The sequence below is a fragment of the Lissotriton helveticus genome, chromosome 9 (genome assembly GCF_964261635.1).
Source record: "Lissotriton helveticus chromosome 9, aLisHel1.1, whole genome shotgun sequence".
Lineage (NCBI taxonomy): Eukaryota > Metazoa > Chordata > Amphibia > Caudata > Salamandridae > Lissotriton > Lissotriton helveticus.
The window spans coordinates 256,404,576-256,421,346 of NC_136070.1; the positions used below are offsets into that span (position 1 = coordinate 256,404,576).

General features: G+C 46.3%; 1 protein-coding gene across 3 annotated transcripts in view; it reads left to right on the forward strand.

Annotated features, from left to right (window-relative positions):
• Positions 1 to 16,771, forward strand: part of YLPM1 (YLP motif containing 1) — a 1,323,976-nt gene that overhangs the window by 1,161,703 nt on the left and 145,502 nt on the right. The gene's annotated exons all lie outside the window — the stretch shown is intronic.

Genomic DNA, 16,771 nt, shown 5'->3' on the forward strand with positions numbered 1-16,771 from the left:
AACTGGAAATCGCTTATGAAATTATATTTTATATGGTTTTAAACTATTAATTAACAAGCTAAATGCTAGTTTATAGTTGATATCAACCAGCAAAGGCAAGCTGAAATTAAAAACCTAATGAAACCCGACTTCATGATAACAAAATTAGTAATACTGTCGAACATAAAATGCAAATTAAAATGGAGTTGGCTATCAGGGAAACAAGGAATGTGCTTCGGGACCAATATGCCTGGAAATCTCATGTAAGGCAAAATATGATAGTTACATATTCATGTATCATCCAGCCTTTGTGTTTGGGTCACTAAGTGTTGTGACTGGCGCATTACTATGCGGGAAAAACATTTCACTTTGATATGATTATTTCTTTCTTCCCTGTTCAAAGTGCATGCTCCGTAGCAGCGCTGAATTTAAAGATATAATAAATTGGATATGCGACATTACTGACATGTACTATATATATATATATCTATATATATATATATATATATATATATATATATATATTATGTGTGTATATTATGAGTGTGTATATATAATAATGATTAGCATATTACTTTATTTGCATCAACATCTATACTATGTATGGAGATGCGCATATTGCAAAAAGATTCCATTGTTGTATTTAGAGTGAGGAGTGGGGCCATCACTCAGGAGAAGCGACGCCTCGAGTGGGGCATGATGCCCCACACTGCTGAAGTAGTATTATTAAGCATATTACATTCTGCACATCAGCATGTAGGGTTAATTCCAAGGCATTTTTTAATGTTTGTTTGAAAAAAATGTTTAACAAACCATGATGAAAAAGGTTAAAATTATGCATTAAGGTGGCATCACATTGAAGAGCACATGTGAGCCCTATGAGAATGTTTCCATGTGTTAAGTAATTGTGATAGGCAATTTATTTGACCTTTACACTGTAGTAGTGAATGCACATTTATTAATACAGTTGCTCTAAACTAATGCATGTTATTTGGAACAAGTATACTAATCTATTAATAAATGTATTACATTAGTGAAAACACGATATTCACACTATAGAGCATAACTGACTTGAAAACAGATTAAGCCCTTACAGATTCCATTTTATAATCCACTTACGGGAGCCTGGGGCTGTTCTCTTAAAGCTTAGCAATTTTGATTTAATGACACTACACTGATTTAATCCCCTTTGTTCTTGTTAAAATTCATTGGTCATAACTACTGCACATGAAAAATACACATGACCTAAAACCATGCATGCAGATCCGCTGAGTGGAGTATGCTATATATTACCGTTATTGAGGGAGAGGCAAGAAATTATGGCACCTCCCCACCCTCAATGGTAATTAATACCGTTTTATAGTTACGACCAAAAAAAGAAACCACCCTTTTAAGATTCAGTGGCTTTACATAGTATAGAACCAGTTAGTGCTCACCAAGTCCTAACAGTTGATAAATACAACCTCACGTGACACACAAATTTCACTTTGTCTTCATTTACTAAACCAAAGAAAATCAGTTGCCTTGTGAGATAAACTAATTGCATGTAGTGATTAGGTAGCATGTGGTACCTCCTTTATCAGCGAGAAGGTGAAGTAAACTTTTCTTGTAAAATAATCTGTCTCGCATTACCTGGAAGTAATTATGACCCACTTCTTAGAAAGTTGCTTAAGCTTGGTGATATTAGAGAGCATTTGCATATATTTAGCTATCATTAGGCCCCGCTTCAGCGTCTATAGAATTCAGATCTGGACTTTGCTTACCCTTTCCAAAAATCTTATTCCTTTTCTTTTTCAGTGATTCAGTTGTAGATTTCCAGGTTTTCTTTGGATTACAGTTTTAGAACTTGTTCGGCTGAGTTTCAGGTGTTGGATAGATTGTCTCCGGTTTTCATCTAGAATACACTGGTATATAGATGAATGCATGGTGGACTCAAAGATAGTGGGCTGTCTAGGTCTTGCTGATGCAAATAAGGCCCAAGTCATCACCTCACCACCAAGTTTGACAGTTGGTATGAAGATCCTGGGGGGTGACTGCAGTGTTTGGTTTTGGCTAGACAACTTTTGCATTTCAAAAAAGCTCCACTTGGGTCTGTCTGTCCAGAGGACATTGTTGCGGATGTCTGTCTTGTGGTTTATTCCGGTGCTGTTTTGGAAACTCAAGCGCAGCAGTGGTAATTTTGAAGAGATGTTTTTCCGTGCTATTTTCCCAACAAAAGTATGTGGTAATTCTTTACCTGATGGTAGAATCACTAACCCTAACGTTCTCTCTATTGAGAGAGATTGTAGATGCTTGGATGGAGATTTGGGGTACTATACAATCACTAGGAACATCAAACAGTCTGATCTTAGGGTGAATATGAAGGGATACTGATTCTTGGGGAGAGTGGCAAAAAGTGTTGAACTTGATCAATTTGTAAATACTCTTTATCACTTGGAATGTTGTACTTCATATTGTTTGGAAATAGCTTAAGAACCCTTCATAGACTGATGAGCAAAAATTAAGGTTTCTCTGAGTGGGTCAGATATTTTTTGGCTTAGTAAAGATGTATTACTACAAATCTGAATGCTTCAGTTAACACAACGTTTCTGGCTGTATAGATACGTGGTAGCGCTTACCAATAAATGATTATTCATGCGCACTTGTTTAACAGCACCTGATTCTAATTACCTTCTTAACGGATATCGAAGCAGAACGCGTGCACTTTTCAAAACAAAACTATTGAAGGTTGGCTGATTTTTCTATTCAGTAAACGAAGGCAGTAACCTTTTTGTGTATTTGTCACATGTAGATTGATGTTTCTTTGGTTAGGACTTGGTGAGGACTAAATGGTTAGGACTTTGTGAGTACTAAATGGTATTAGGATGATGCACTTTGTTTCTTTTTTTGCATCTTATATGGAGACGATTCTGCAATTACATTTGATGCTTCTATAAAAATATTAACTATTGAGTGTTTATTTCTCGCTGTCATTAGTTAGTTTAACCCCACTAGAAAATGTCATGAATTGCATATACCTATACAAGAAAGTGGTGTAGATTTGATGGTGTAACTGTTATGGAAGGATTGTATAAAATGTATACATTGTTTTTACAGTTCATGAATAAAATTATTTCTAAGTATCTTGTTTCTTTACATTAAATTTCGTTTTTCTTGCTCTAAGAAATGGCCTTTTGTTTTCTTTTCTGTCTACCTTTGTTTGAACTAGATCAGCATTTATAATAAACTGCTACAGTAAAGGATGTAAGAGTACCACTACCTCAGACAACAGTGCACAAGTAAGAAAAAACAAATCAAGCTAAATAAATCGTATAGTTGATCATTAAATACTTAAATAAGCTTAACATATATTGTACCAGCATTACAACTGCTCCCAGACACTAGAGACAATGTAAAATTGAAATGTGGCAATTAGACCGATTTACAAACTTGGAGTTCATAACCATCACACACAGCCTCTACTCAAGGGACAGAGCCAACATAGTTCATACCCAAGCTTTGTGAACATACTCAACGTGAGATTCACACCGCTTCCACACCTTGCATGCATACACCAAAAACATCTATCTTGTAAACACACACTTTGACCGCCAATACTTGCGCACTGTATGCAGTACACCTTTCTAACAGACATGACAGACATACATACTTCACAAAACTGGATACACACTGATTGCCATAAACACTAAACCAGCTTTACTTGGCTCCCCTGAAGCAACGCTGAATAAACTTCAGCAAATCCAAAATGCGGCTGCAAGGCTTCTTACGAGCTCGTCTAGGATGCAGTCAGCCAAACCCGCATTGAAGACGCTGCATTGGCTCCCGGTGCGGGAAAGGATTAAATTTGTCGCTTTGTATAGCGCACAAAACGCGTCAGGATAAGGGGCCTCCCATTCTGAGGAATTTAGTTGTGCCCTATAAGTCTAACAGAGCTCTGCGCTCTGATCAACAGTATTTGTTGCAAATTCCTAGAGTTAGAAGGGCACGCATGGGTGGGAGAAGGTTCACTGTTAATACTGCCACTCTCTGGAATGCGCTTCCTCTGAATTTGCATTCAGAGCCGTGTATTGGTAGGTTTCGTAAACTTTTGAAAACCCATCTCTTCCCTATCTGATGCCGCTGTATCTGCCTGTCTGCCATTTGCTTTCATTCTGGACAAGCGCTAAGATGCCCGAGGGTAGCTATGCGCTATATGAAATTCTAATCAATATAGATGTTTGAATGCACTTCTGAAAGACGCATTCTTGACAAACCTGCACTACTGAGTCTATACACTCAAACTGAAAGCAAACATTCCATGCCCCAAAAAAATCCCTCTAGCTTTAAATGTGATTAGTGGCTCATAAGGACCTAGACGTGTTAGAGGACAAGGAGGGCCACACAGTCCAAGCAGTAGACATAAAAATGTCTCCTTCCCTCACTACCTATGGGACAAAAGTGACAGTACCTGAAAAGTACATGTTCCCATTCATCCATTCCTTTACCCGAGCAGAGTGCAACTGGGCACATATTGCAGACCACATACACCTAGTTTTCTAAGAACAGCTCCAGTGTAAGGTGGTTGGTTGGTGCTAACCTGATCATCTCCAGAATGAAATCCTCTTACAGTTCTCTGCATCAGATAATTGCAAGAAAGATTCCCAATTATGTGAAAACAAATGTCACAGCATAGTTGTGTTCACATGGCGTTCAAACACTATGCCACAAAGATTGCAGGTCACATACTCCGCCTGCCATGGAACTACCACTCGTAGTTAAAAAACACGTTTCTAAATTACTGCCTGTACCTGCAGTGTTCGCGTTGGATGCCCTAGATTTCTGTCCCAAGCCACAGGAGCAGTGACTCCATATTCCTCACCACTGATGTTGCCAGCATCTATTTGTCCATGAAGTTCAGACATTGTGTAAGGCACTAGAAAGTTAGTAATACTATCTTTGGAATACCAATGGTACATCTTTTATGTTGCTCTCCAATGATATTTTCTGCTACAATACATCACTCTACCAGTGGCAAGATTGTCATGTATTACAAGAGAAAAGTTATAGGAAAATTGTATCCTACAGACACTTTAAGAAATTGGGCAAAAACGGTTAAAGAGGGCATTCCATTTGTCCATATAATGTAATTTTTTCACTGAGCTTGCATTAAGAACAATAATTGCTGTTTTGTGAGGCAAAATAGTTTAAAAGGTTTTGCGAAACAGACAAAGCTGTTTTCCAATTTAAAAATAGTTTAATCGCCAAGTTAATGAAAAAACACGCACACTTTACATGTTGCAAATGAAAGTTTACTGTAACAACTTTTAACATTTGATTTTGAAAAGCTTCTCCCCTTTATTGCCATAACAATAAATCTTAGAGACTATTAGTTATAGATTCCTTACCTTAGAATTACCCCCAAGCATCAGACTGGATCCGGAGATTTTTTTATTCAGCAGTACCTTTGGGCGTCAGTAGGTGGCATCGGTCGACTCCGGGTTCGTTGTTGGCGTCGTGATAGCAGGAACAACATTGTTCTATCTACTTAGAAGTTGCCCCTGCATGCTGATGTCAGTTCTTTCTTTTTTTTGCGCCAGCCAGCACAGAACCAGAGAGAGCAGTACCCTTAGTCTTTTTTTAGTAGAGTTTTTTCGACTTTGTCGACTTCTTATTTCGAGTTGTTAGACTCTAGGTGCAAGGGATGTCACATCGATGGACCGGCTTCAAACCTTGTGACTCCTGTCACAAGTTGATGTCTGTCACGGACCCACATCTTGTGTGCCTCTGCTGCCTGGAGCATGGCCACAACCTGAAGTCGTGCTCTGGTTGCCGGGCCATGACCCCGAAGTCTTTGCAGGAACGGTCCCAAAAGCTTCTCGAGGCACGACAGTCAGATCCGCGCTGCACGAGGTCACGGTCGAGAGGGATGTTGCAGGACCGGTCGCGGAGTCACCACCATCACTCCTCTTCGAAGTCTTCGTGTAAGTCGAAGCACTAGAAGAAGGTAAAGGAGCACGTCGCTCTTAGTCTTCTCCCCGGCCAACGTGATGCGGAAGGTAGTCGTCCGGCTCCTCCTGCGGAGCCTGTTGGGTCGGCTCTGAGCATCCTTCCCTTCCCGGGAGCCGGGGCGACCCCTGCCCAACTTCGTAGCTTTTTCGAAGCCCTCCATTCCATCTTTGGGCAGCCAGACTCCGGCTGGCGTGCCTTCGGGCCCAGTGGGGGTTTTAGGCCTAAGATGCCGGCGGCTTCGGCAGGCACCCAGGCATCCAGGCCTGGACCTGGATCAGCGCTGGTAGACTTTACGACACCTCCAGCGCTGAATACATTGACGACACCTCCGACGCTGGTTGTGTCCCCATCCGGCGTCGACCTCTGCCTCCCCCTTGACATGGACACGGAGCTGGACCGGCGTCGAGAGACGCCGGTGCCGAACAGTACTTTTGTACCTCAGTTCTATCCTGGCGTTCCTTATCGCCCTGAGTGGCAGCCAGAGGAGGGTAAGGAGGACTATCTATTGATCTTCTAGCAGACCAGCTGGAAGAGCCAAACTGGAGAGAGGAACTGGGTGAGGATAGTGGTCTGGACACATCCCCAGACCTTGGTATGCTTTCTCCCCCTTCCGTAGCTAAGGAGGAGGGAGCCTCCTACGCTGTGGTGTTGCGTAGGTCGGCTGAGGCCTTGGCCCTTGAGCTACCTACGGTGGCAGTCAGGACTAACCTCCTGACTGAGGTGCTTCAACTAACAGCAGCCTCTACGGAGCCCCTACTGCCATTCAATGAGGCCCTCAAAGACATCCTTCTGGGCACCTGGTCCAAGCCCAGCAAATGGGCTCCTAAGTATAGGATGATTGCCCACCGCCCGGCCCAGAGGGACCCCATTTTCCTCTTCCAACACACTACCCCTGGGAGCTTGGTGGTCCAAGCCTCAACATCCAAAATCACTTTCCCTACTGCTCCCCCAGAGTTTTCTTCCGCCAGCTTAGCACTGCGGTTGGTGAACACAGCATGTCTCTTGGGCCGTTACAACCACTCTGTGTGGGACACAGTTGCACAGGTGCTGCCACAGTGCCCGGAGGAGGCCCGGGCCGTACTCTCCCATGCGGTCACTGAAGAGAAGTATAAATCAAAGTTTGCTGTAGGCTGGACACTGCTGACTCACTAGACAGGACAATTTCAACGTCCGTAGCCCTGAGACGCTACGCCTGGCTGAGATCCACTGGCTTTTTGGGCGATGTCCAATCTACTCTTTTGGACATGCCCTTTGGTGGCTGTTGCTTGTTTGGCAACAAGGCAGACAATGCACTCTACGGCTACGGCCAGATCCTTGGGCCTCACTACCAACTCTTGCCCGCACTGTCTGCTTTTCGCCCATTTCGTGGCAACAGAAGGGGTGCCCCACCACATTTTGCACAGAGCCACAGGCCTGCGCAGGCTGTCCAGTCTCAGCGGGGCTGGGGACGAGGGACCCACTACCGTGGATCTGGGGGCCAGCAGGCACGCCAGTCCACCAGTGCCCCCTCTGCAGCAGCCTCCAAACCTTCCTAATCTGACCTTTCAGGGCCACCTGTTGCCAGTAGGTATCCGGATCCGCCATCACCTCACCCACTGGCAAACCATCACGTCAGACAGGTGAGTTTTGCAGATAGTCCGAAATGGCTACTCCCTCCCCTTCAAGACTACCCTTCCCTCGATGCCACCTGCATTCCATTGTATTTCGGACGATCACCTGGCCCTTCTCCGTCAGGAAGTTGTGACTCTCTTGGCCAAGGGAGCCAAAAAGCGAGTTCCTGTGCCAGAAGTAGGTGGTGGCTGCTACTCCCACTACTTTCTGGTGCCCAAGAAGGACAAACGCTTGTGTCCTATTGTAGACCTCAGGGACGTCAACCTCTTCCTCCGGAAGAAGTTCAAAATGTGGACGTTGGCTCAGGTCCTGTCTACCCTGGAGACTGGATGGTAGCGTTGGTCTTGAAGGACGCTTATTTCTACATCCCCGGCCTGCCAGCCCACAGGCGTTGCCTACGGTTCACTGCAGGCCACGAGCATGTTCAGTTTACTGTGCTCCCCTTTGGCCTTACCAGCGCCCCTTGGGTGCTCACGAAAGTGATGGCGGTGGTCGCAGCTCATCTGTGCAGATCAGGGGTTCCAGTCTTCCTCTATCTCGACTACTGGTTGTTGAAGGTGAGCTCACCCCAGGCTGTCGTCGCCCACCTCCAGACTATGGCGGACCTCCGGCAGTTGCTGGGGTTCACTATCAACGTGCCGAAGTGGCACTTGCACCCTTCCCAGATACTCCTTTCCATCGAAACGGCTTTGGACACAGCGCAGTTTCGGGCCTATTCTCCCGAACAGTGAGTCTGGGATATTCAGGCTATGATAATATTGTTGCTGGGCCTCATGGCCTCCTGCATCATGCTGGTGGATCATGCCAGGTGGCATATGCAGGCTACAGTGGGACCTGAAGTTCCAATGGGCGCAGTTTCAGGGAAATCTGTCCCATGTCATCCAGATCTCGGCGGGAACTGACAATCAGTTGCAGTAGTGGCTCACGGATGAGGATTGGGTCAAGGGCAGATCCCTCTCCCTTCCACAACCAGAGTTTACGGTGTTGACAGATGCGTCGCTTATGAGATGGGGCAGCCACATGGGAGAGGCGGAGATCAGAGGCCTCTGGTCTCCGGTGGAGTCTGGGCTCCTCATCAATCTTCTGGAGTTCCAAGCGATTTGTCTAGCACTAGAGGCATTCCTTCCTTCTGTCAAAGGAAGAGTAGTGCAGGTGTTCACAGACAAAACTTCCGCCATGTGGTATGGCAACAAACACGGCGGAGTGGTGTCGTGGACCCTTTGTTAGGAGGCCCTTTGTCTCTGGAAGTGGCTGGAACATCAAGGCATGTCCCTGGTGGTACAGCACCTGGCGGGTTCCCTGAACGCCAGGGCGGACGAACTCTGCCGTCGGTTCTTGATGGATCACGAATGGCATCTTTACTCGGAGGTGGTGCAAGGTCTCTTGCAGCAGTGGGGAGAGCCTTGGTTAGATCTATTCACTGCCGAAGAGAACCCGCAATGTAGGAGAAATGTGCGTTGGAATTCCCAAGCGCCAATGGAAGACAAGATGGCATCTGAGAAACGTCTCACTCAGGGTGCTCCTCCAGTTGGACCCCTTATCACCCTGATGCCGCGCTAAAAATGCCACAACTGTCTTACCTGTGAGCTGAGATCCTTGTGGCACACCGACATTGTCCTGTTTCACAAGGATTTTTTGGGACGAGCCGTGCGAGGCAGCTCCCAGGATCCGACTGATCGCTCAGGCATTTACAACATCTCTCTACCCACGGTGGTGACCGGTCATTGATCAGCTGCTTCCACAGGTGCTCTCTGTGCTCCCGATAGACCTGCCGCACGAATACGCGTCAAACCAAGACCTGCTGAAAGTATTGTTCCTTACTGTACCAGGGGGCCTGTACCGCTGACAAAAGAAAGTTTCTTTGGGATTGTTAGTATATACACGGCAGCATACCTTTAAAGCTAGGTATTTCAGGACGCAGTGGCAAAGCTGCTAAAACTAGGAGCACTCAACCCAGCATGGCTATAACAGTGGCTGCCGGCCTGCCCATCACACGTAGAGAGCCACCTCTTGAAAATCATGCTGCTGGTAAAAAGAGTGATGGGCACAGCGGCAAGGGGGAAAAAAGCAATCAAATTGGAAACAATCAAGAAAGCCCCACAGAGAAACATTCGGGATGTAGAGGACTGCCAACAATTAATCACTAATCTTTTTGGGCCAGCTGGGGTAGTTCAGCAAGGGTCGGTGGAACAGGAGAGGAGAAGCCAGAAACAAGCAAATGCTGGTGCTGCACTGACCCTTGCAGCAGATACTGTACGCAATCTCAAGATAAACCTTGGCTCAGAACCGGATGCAGACGATCGCCCCCCATGCAGGCCTAATCCAAGTACTCGCGAATGATGATAAAACAGCCAAAGCTAACCAGGTATCAATTAAAAATAAGAGCCACTTGGGGGTGTGGACATCAGAAATAAAGTAGGAATCCCCCGCCACCTCAGGCTGGATCTCCTGATATCCACGAAAAGTTTTACTCTTTAACCTACGAATTTGAGATCTCGGCTGTAAGCATATCAGCCTCCAGTGAAGGAGAGGGTGACAATTGGAACAGTAGCACTGGGTCGGAATACCCTGCAAAGGCACAAGAACAAAGAATATCCTTAACAAAAAATGGAAGAAGGAAAACCCTGCGTGAGTCCTCCGACTGTGGCAGTATCGGGTATTTGAAATGGGACTACTCGGACTCACAACTACCTACTCTAACAGAACAAACGCCCAGGACTGGGGGGAATTTCACAATGACAATTAATGGAGAGATTGTAGGGATTGGGAAGCAGAACGAACCTTCCCTAGCATTGGTACTGCAATCGATCAAGGGCTTCCAGGAGGAGGTAAAGATGGACAACCAGAGCGCTGATTTGGCTGCTATAAAACTGCATTGGCAGTGTATAGAATGGCCTCTGTAGAAGCCGTGACCTAAAATCTGGATGCACACAAGGGGTTTGTTAAAGATCTGACTTGGAATATGGAGGAGCAAGAAAATAGGCAACACCGTAACAACCTCTGCGTTTTAGGAATCCCACAGGGAATCAAAGGAAATGACCCCCGGAAATACATGGTCTCCGTACTAAGCGGTGCCTTTCTTGAACTGAGTACTTGGGACTGAGACAAGGAAATCCAGCAAATCCACAGGTTTCCTTTAATGACCCCAAACGCCCCAAAAAACACCCCTGAACGACCACGGGCTATGTTGTTATACTTTGGAAACTTTTCGCTACGTCAGACTCTTTGAAGCTAGCTTGGCCAGCAGCTAAAAAGGAATATGAGGCTGAATTTTTTTTTCGCATGGCCGGATTTTGCTCATACCACGGTGGAGCAGGGGTGGAGACGGAGGCTGCTTTTCTCCTCCTTTCAGCAGTTGGGGGTCTATCTGTAGAACCCAGCTCGACTAATGATCGTTTTCAGGGGGTCGAGAGACAGCTTTAGCTCAGAAATTCAGGCTCAATCATATCTAAAGGAGATTTCTGGGAGACCTGAGAATGGGGTCTAATACATAATAGACTACATAATCTAACAATGTGGCACTTGGGATTTTTGGTATGGTAGCTTTTCAGTTGATGGTATCTCAATATTTTGATATCTCAAAATCTGTTTAGGAATGAAGTAAATATGTAATGTGTTGCTTTGTGGGCGACTGGAGAGGTGGCTCATTGTATTGGAATGGTTTAGAACTTTGTAAAATTGGGATTATTGTTTTCTGGGAGGCTGGGAAAAAGACTGGAGGAGTGACGAGATTGCGATTACTCAGATGACATCATCCTGGTTTGGTCCGAGGTAGTTCACCTCAGTTACAGGGGTAGGGGACGGGGGGGGGGGGGGGGGGATGGGGGGGCTGGCAGGAGTGAGTCGGTGTTCAATAAGAATGGTCTTGTAGATATCTCCGATGGGTAAAATTCATATAGCCACTATCAACATCAGTGGCCTAAATGACCCTAAGAAAAGATGCAGTACTGCAGCAGGGCTATGATTATTGAAGGCAGATGTAATATGCATACATGTGACCCATATAGAGGGTGCTCAACTGTACCTGTTGAATTTGCTAGGCTACAGGTTGGTTGAGGGGACGACACAAAACACCCGGACATGAGGGGTGACGATTCTATCATCTAACACTGTTACAATTTACCAGAACATTAGCCGATCAGTTAGATAGATGGGTAATAACAGAATGCCATAAAAGTACTAGGGAATTGTTCACCATCTGCTCAATCTATGGTAGTATCTTGGATGATCCAGGAGTATTCGAGCAGGTAAATCGCGAACCTGCTTGTCTGGCTGCTCCCCGTTGTTCTTTGTTGGGACTTTAACATAAACATACCCGCCAACAAGGCACTGAGCTTGAAAGCAAATTGGTCATATAGTGGTAGGAAACCCAAAGTGTTTAGGGCATTGAGGGCATTATGTAACGATCATGGGCTGAACGATGCCTGGAATTGGCAACCCTTTAGTGATTGAGATTAAGGGAACCAACTCTAAACATGGGGATAAAACCTGGAGCTTTGAAAGCACACTGCTGGTTAAAGAAGAATACTGTAGCCACATGAGGAATCGTATCCTGCTGTTTCTGAGGGAAAATATAGGCAGAGCAAAAATAGATGTGTGGGATACAGTGAAAGCTGGCATACAAGGGGAAACTCTTAGATATTCTTTGAATCTTAATAAAAAAAATGACAGCAAATACATGATTTACAAATTGGGCTGGCCCAAGCAGAGGAGGACTCAGTGAAGACGATACAACAGGGGAGGAACGTGGAGAAATCACAGGCAAAGGTGGCAGTTACCAAACCTTCTATCATGGAACTAATAGCTGCAGACTTTGCAGACAAACTTATGGCATGGAAAGAGAAAGCATACGAATGCAGTGAATAGATAAGAGCAAGGCAAAAAATGATGCAAAACTTAATATAAGAGATTCAGGATCCAACACGGGGAATAGTAACAGATCCAGATAGCAGTCGAAACACATTTTATTTGTACTATCAGATCTTATATCAAGATGATTTACAAGGGGATCCTAAAGAAGTTAATTAATTTCTGGACTCCGTTCCGGGAGAACAATTCTCTGCCGAAGACCAACAACTGTTGGATGATCTCCCACAATAGATCGAGATGCTATTATGTATCAATAGCCTTCCTAATGGTAAGGCTACAGGCTTGGATAGAATTCCTATCGAATTCTACGAAAAATTCTAGCAGCAACTTAGAAGAATGTATGACCCAGCTGTTTGGCCATGTATTCATGGATTAAGACCTCCGAACTCCTGGTCGTCCTCACAAATAGTGATCTTTCTAAAAAAAGAATAAATCAGCAAGTGTGCCCGGTTCATATCGTCCAATAACTGATCAACAGTGATATTCAGATATACTCCAAAGTTTTGGCAGCCCGTCTGGCGCCAATAATTCACAAGGTGATTTCAGATCTCTAGCATGGATTCATTCAAGGGCGCGGGACGATTAACAATATAAGGAGGGTTATCACACTCCTAGATGCCACAACAATATCCAAGCACCCTATGGCTTTAATCCTATTGGATGCTGAAAAAGCCTTCGACGGGGGTCATGTGGCATTTTTTTATGGGAGGCCTTGTCAAGGGTTGGAATTAAGGACGGGTGATTAAAGGCCATTAAAATGCTCTATTATTAACTAACCGCCAGGAGCACTCTCTGACCCATTTGCAATAACTAGAGGGACCCGACAAGGCTGCCCGAGCTCACCCCTGCTATTTGCGATTTATATTGACCCCTTCATACGTCAATTCGAAAACAATAGGGCATTCAGACCTACCGTGACACATGGCCGGGAAACAAAAGTGTTGGCATATGCTGAGGACATTGCCCTTGTGCCCCCCGACCCTACTATTGCTCTACAGGAAATAGAAGAGGAAGCAGAGATGTTTTGGAAGCTCTCCGGATATACACTCAATCACTGTAAAATGGAAGTAGAGGTCAATGGGAATATAATGATAAATGACGTCAAAGTGGCTAAGGATGTGACTTCTCTAGGGGTCAGTATTTTAGCAAACATGGATGATATCGTTAAAGATAATGTAGAACCTCCATTAGCCAAAACCAAACAGGACTTATCTAGGTTAAATAATCTTCATCTATCCATCATTGGTAGATGCAATATAGTCAAAATGTTATTCTTTCCTAAGATGCTATGTTTTTATCGGGCAATCCCACTAGAATTTTCAAATGACTGGCTGAAGAAATTAGAATACCTATTTTCTCGATTTATCTGGGCCTACGCCAGACCACGAAGGGTTTTTAAATATCTTACACTGCCCACCGAAAGAAGGGGGTGGGCTTTTCCTAATCTCAAACTTTACTATTGCCCACTACACTGTTGTATAACCTGATACTGCTACAATAAAAACCGGTTGAAAGCCAAGCTGAAAAGGGCCCGACCCCTCCCCCGCAACCCCCAACCTATAATGGGGCCTAGGGATGGCTGTTGCGCTATTTAAAGTATCAATACAAAAAAGTTTGCTTTAAAACAGTGAGGGGGTTTAAAGTCTGGAAAGCAGTTCGAAGAGCAATTGGCATTGGCAGGCTCAATTACTATACACCCCCAATAGACAGTCCAAACCTTCCAGGGGAAATTGTTAAGGACCATACGATTAAACTATGGGGGGATGCTGGCTTGACTAAACTTGGGTCCTTTTTTTTTATAGAGTCTTGTTTTCTTCGAATATTGCAAATCGATGTTTGAGATAGATCAGAGAGATTTCTTCAAATAAGGGACTTTTCATTTAAGAAAGGCGGAGAACCAATTGGATTTTCTAGAAATGCCATAGTTGAGAAACTGGTAGAGAATAGGGACCTTTCCATACGGGGTATTTATAATCTTTTTAACTCCCTGATGAAAGATAAGGAACTATGGTCTTCGAATTGGAAAGAGAGAATTGGCATATCAGAGAATACATTCCAGCAGGCATTTAACATGGCACAGAATATTCTAATCTCGGTTCAGCTACAGACACAATATTATAAGACCTGTTACTCGGGGGGGCGCTAGGTGGCGCCAGACCAAGATGGCCGCAATGTCGTGACGCTCCCGCCGGACTGAGCTCTTACATCATCCTTCAGCCATCCTGACCGGGTAAAACTGGTCAAGCATCGCACCGCTGCCTCCGCTACACCTGGCCGATCACAGCGGTACCTCTCCAGCCCGGGGACTCCCATCCGGTGCACTGCCAGCAGCCATTGAGGACTGACCGGGCTGCGGCGCTGGTAGCAGTGCTCTCGCGCGCTGGCCCACGCCGCCAGGAAAGGTCGCGGCTTTGCGGCCTACCCAACGTTGCCGGAGATTTTCGCCTGCGGGAGAGCGCTCCCAGATTTGATCAACGGAGCCTTCCTTCACGCCTCAGGTGAGCGCGGCCTTTAGTCTGCTCCCGTCCCCCTGCCGCTACCTCCAAACCCCCCCGGCGCGGTGCTCGCTCCGTATCGCGCTTCCCGCTCCAGGTGCCTGACTGCCGCCTGCAATCCCCTTTGTCTGAGACTCATTTCTTCACCTCCTGGCCATCACCGCCCTCAATCCCAGCTCCGGGGTTGCGGACACTCTTCCTGCCAGAGACGCTGCCTGTCCCCCCGCCATGCCGACTGGTGGCTCCCTCAGCCCCTGACCACGTCGCAGGCACCCCGCACGGAATCAAAGCCTGCTGCTCCGTTGCCGATCCTGCTGCTGCCTCTGCGGTAACCTTATCACTACTGCCTTGTCACCTTCATTTGGGGGCTTCCTGTCAACCCCCTCTGTACCTTTGGCTCCCTCTCACCCAAATCTACATCGGCACTACGCCGCCACGGTCTGCCACTCGCTCTATCTGCTGGTCACTCCACACCTTGTCGCCCCCCCGGGGGGCGGTCTGCACGGAGGGCTCCTTCCCCCCCCCCCCCCCGGGTGGAGGGCCACACGCTACATAGTCTTCTTTTTGCTGAACTTACCTGGGGCTGAGGCAGCGATGCTGCAGAACACGCGGCCGGCACTACCTGTTGATATAGCGTGGGACGTCGGTCCGCAATACTACTGCCGCCCTGAAATCGTGCCTCTTGGCTGCTTGACCTGCCTGGAACCCTTCCTCTCTTCATCTGGCGCCTGCTGCTCACATTGCGCCCCACCAATGTCCGATCCATTGTCCGAGTCGAGGGCGGCCGTCCCCTCCTTTCTGTCTGGACCCTCTTTCGCTCTGGCTTCCACCCTTCATATAGCGTCGCGGACGCCCAGGCGAGATATGGGCCGCAACGATTCTCACCAGTCCAAAATCCCATTCGAAGCTAAAAAAACTTCAAAAACTGCGCCAGAGACGGAGGGCAGTCCTGCGGCCTCGGGCCCGCAGGAGGATGACTGGAAGACACTCCTGCTGGACATGAGGCAAAGCCTATCAACAATAGACTCCAAAATTGACTCCATAAACTCGCGCATGGACAAAGTGGTGACCAAGCTGGAGCAACACGACACTCTCATCAAGGAGTCAGAAGACAGGATTTCGGTTCTGGAAGATGGCGCTGTCTCGACTAGCAAACAGGTCACTCAAATGGACAAGCTGCTCAAACTCATTGCAGACAAGAATGAGGATTTGGAAGCGCGCTCCCGCCGTAATAATGTCCGTATTCTAGGCCTTGTGGAATCCACAAACACTGGCAAGATGGAGACCTTTGTAGAGACTCTTGTCACTGACCTGTTTGGAAAAGAATCCTTCTCCTCACATCTCATCGTCGAGAGGGCCCACAGATCCCTGGCAGCTTGTCCTCCTCCTGGTGCCCAGCCACGTCCCATCATTGTGCGCTTTCTAAACTACAGAGACCGCGATGCGGTGTTAAGACGCTCTAGGGAACTGTGCACTACTGCAACACGACTCTCTCTTTTTTCCCTGACTTTACCCCTACAGTCCAGGAGGCCAGGCGCAAATTTGCTGGGATCAAAAAGAAACTTCAAGCGCAGGAGATCCCATACGCCATGCTGTACCCAGCTAAATTGAAAATCATGCTCACTTTTTCCAAAACCCACAACAGGTGGAAGACTTTCTTAAACAGCATAGGAAGGACAGAGACGGTGAGGGGGCGGCTCGGCGGCAATCTAGGTCCCCTTCACCTATATCACAACAAGACTGAATTGTCATACTGAGATGTTGATCCAATTAGAGCTGCGAGCTATACCCTTTGTCTATGTGTAGCCTAATTTCTAGAACTTTAGATG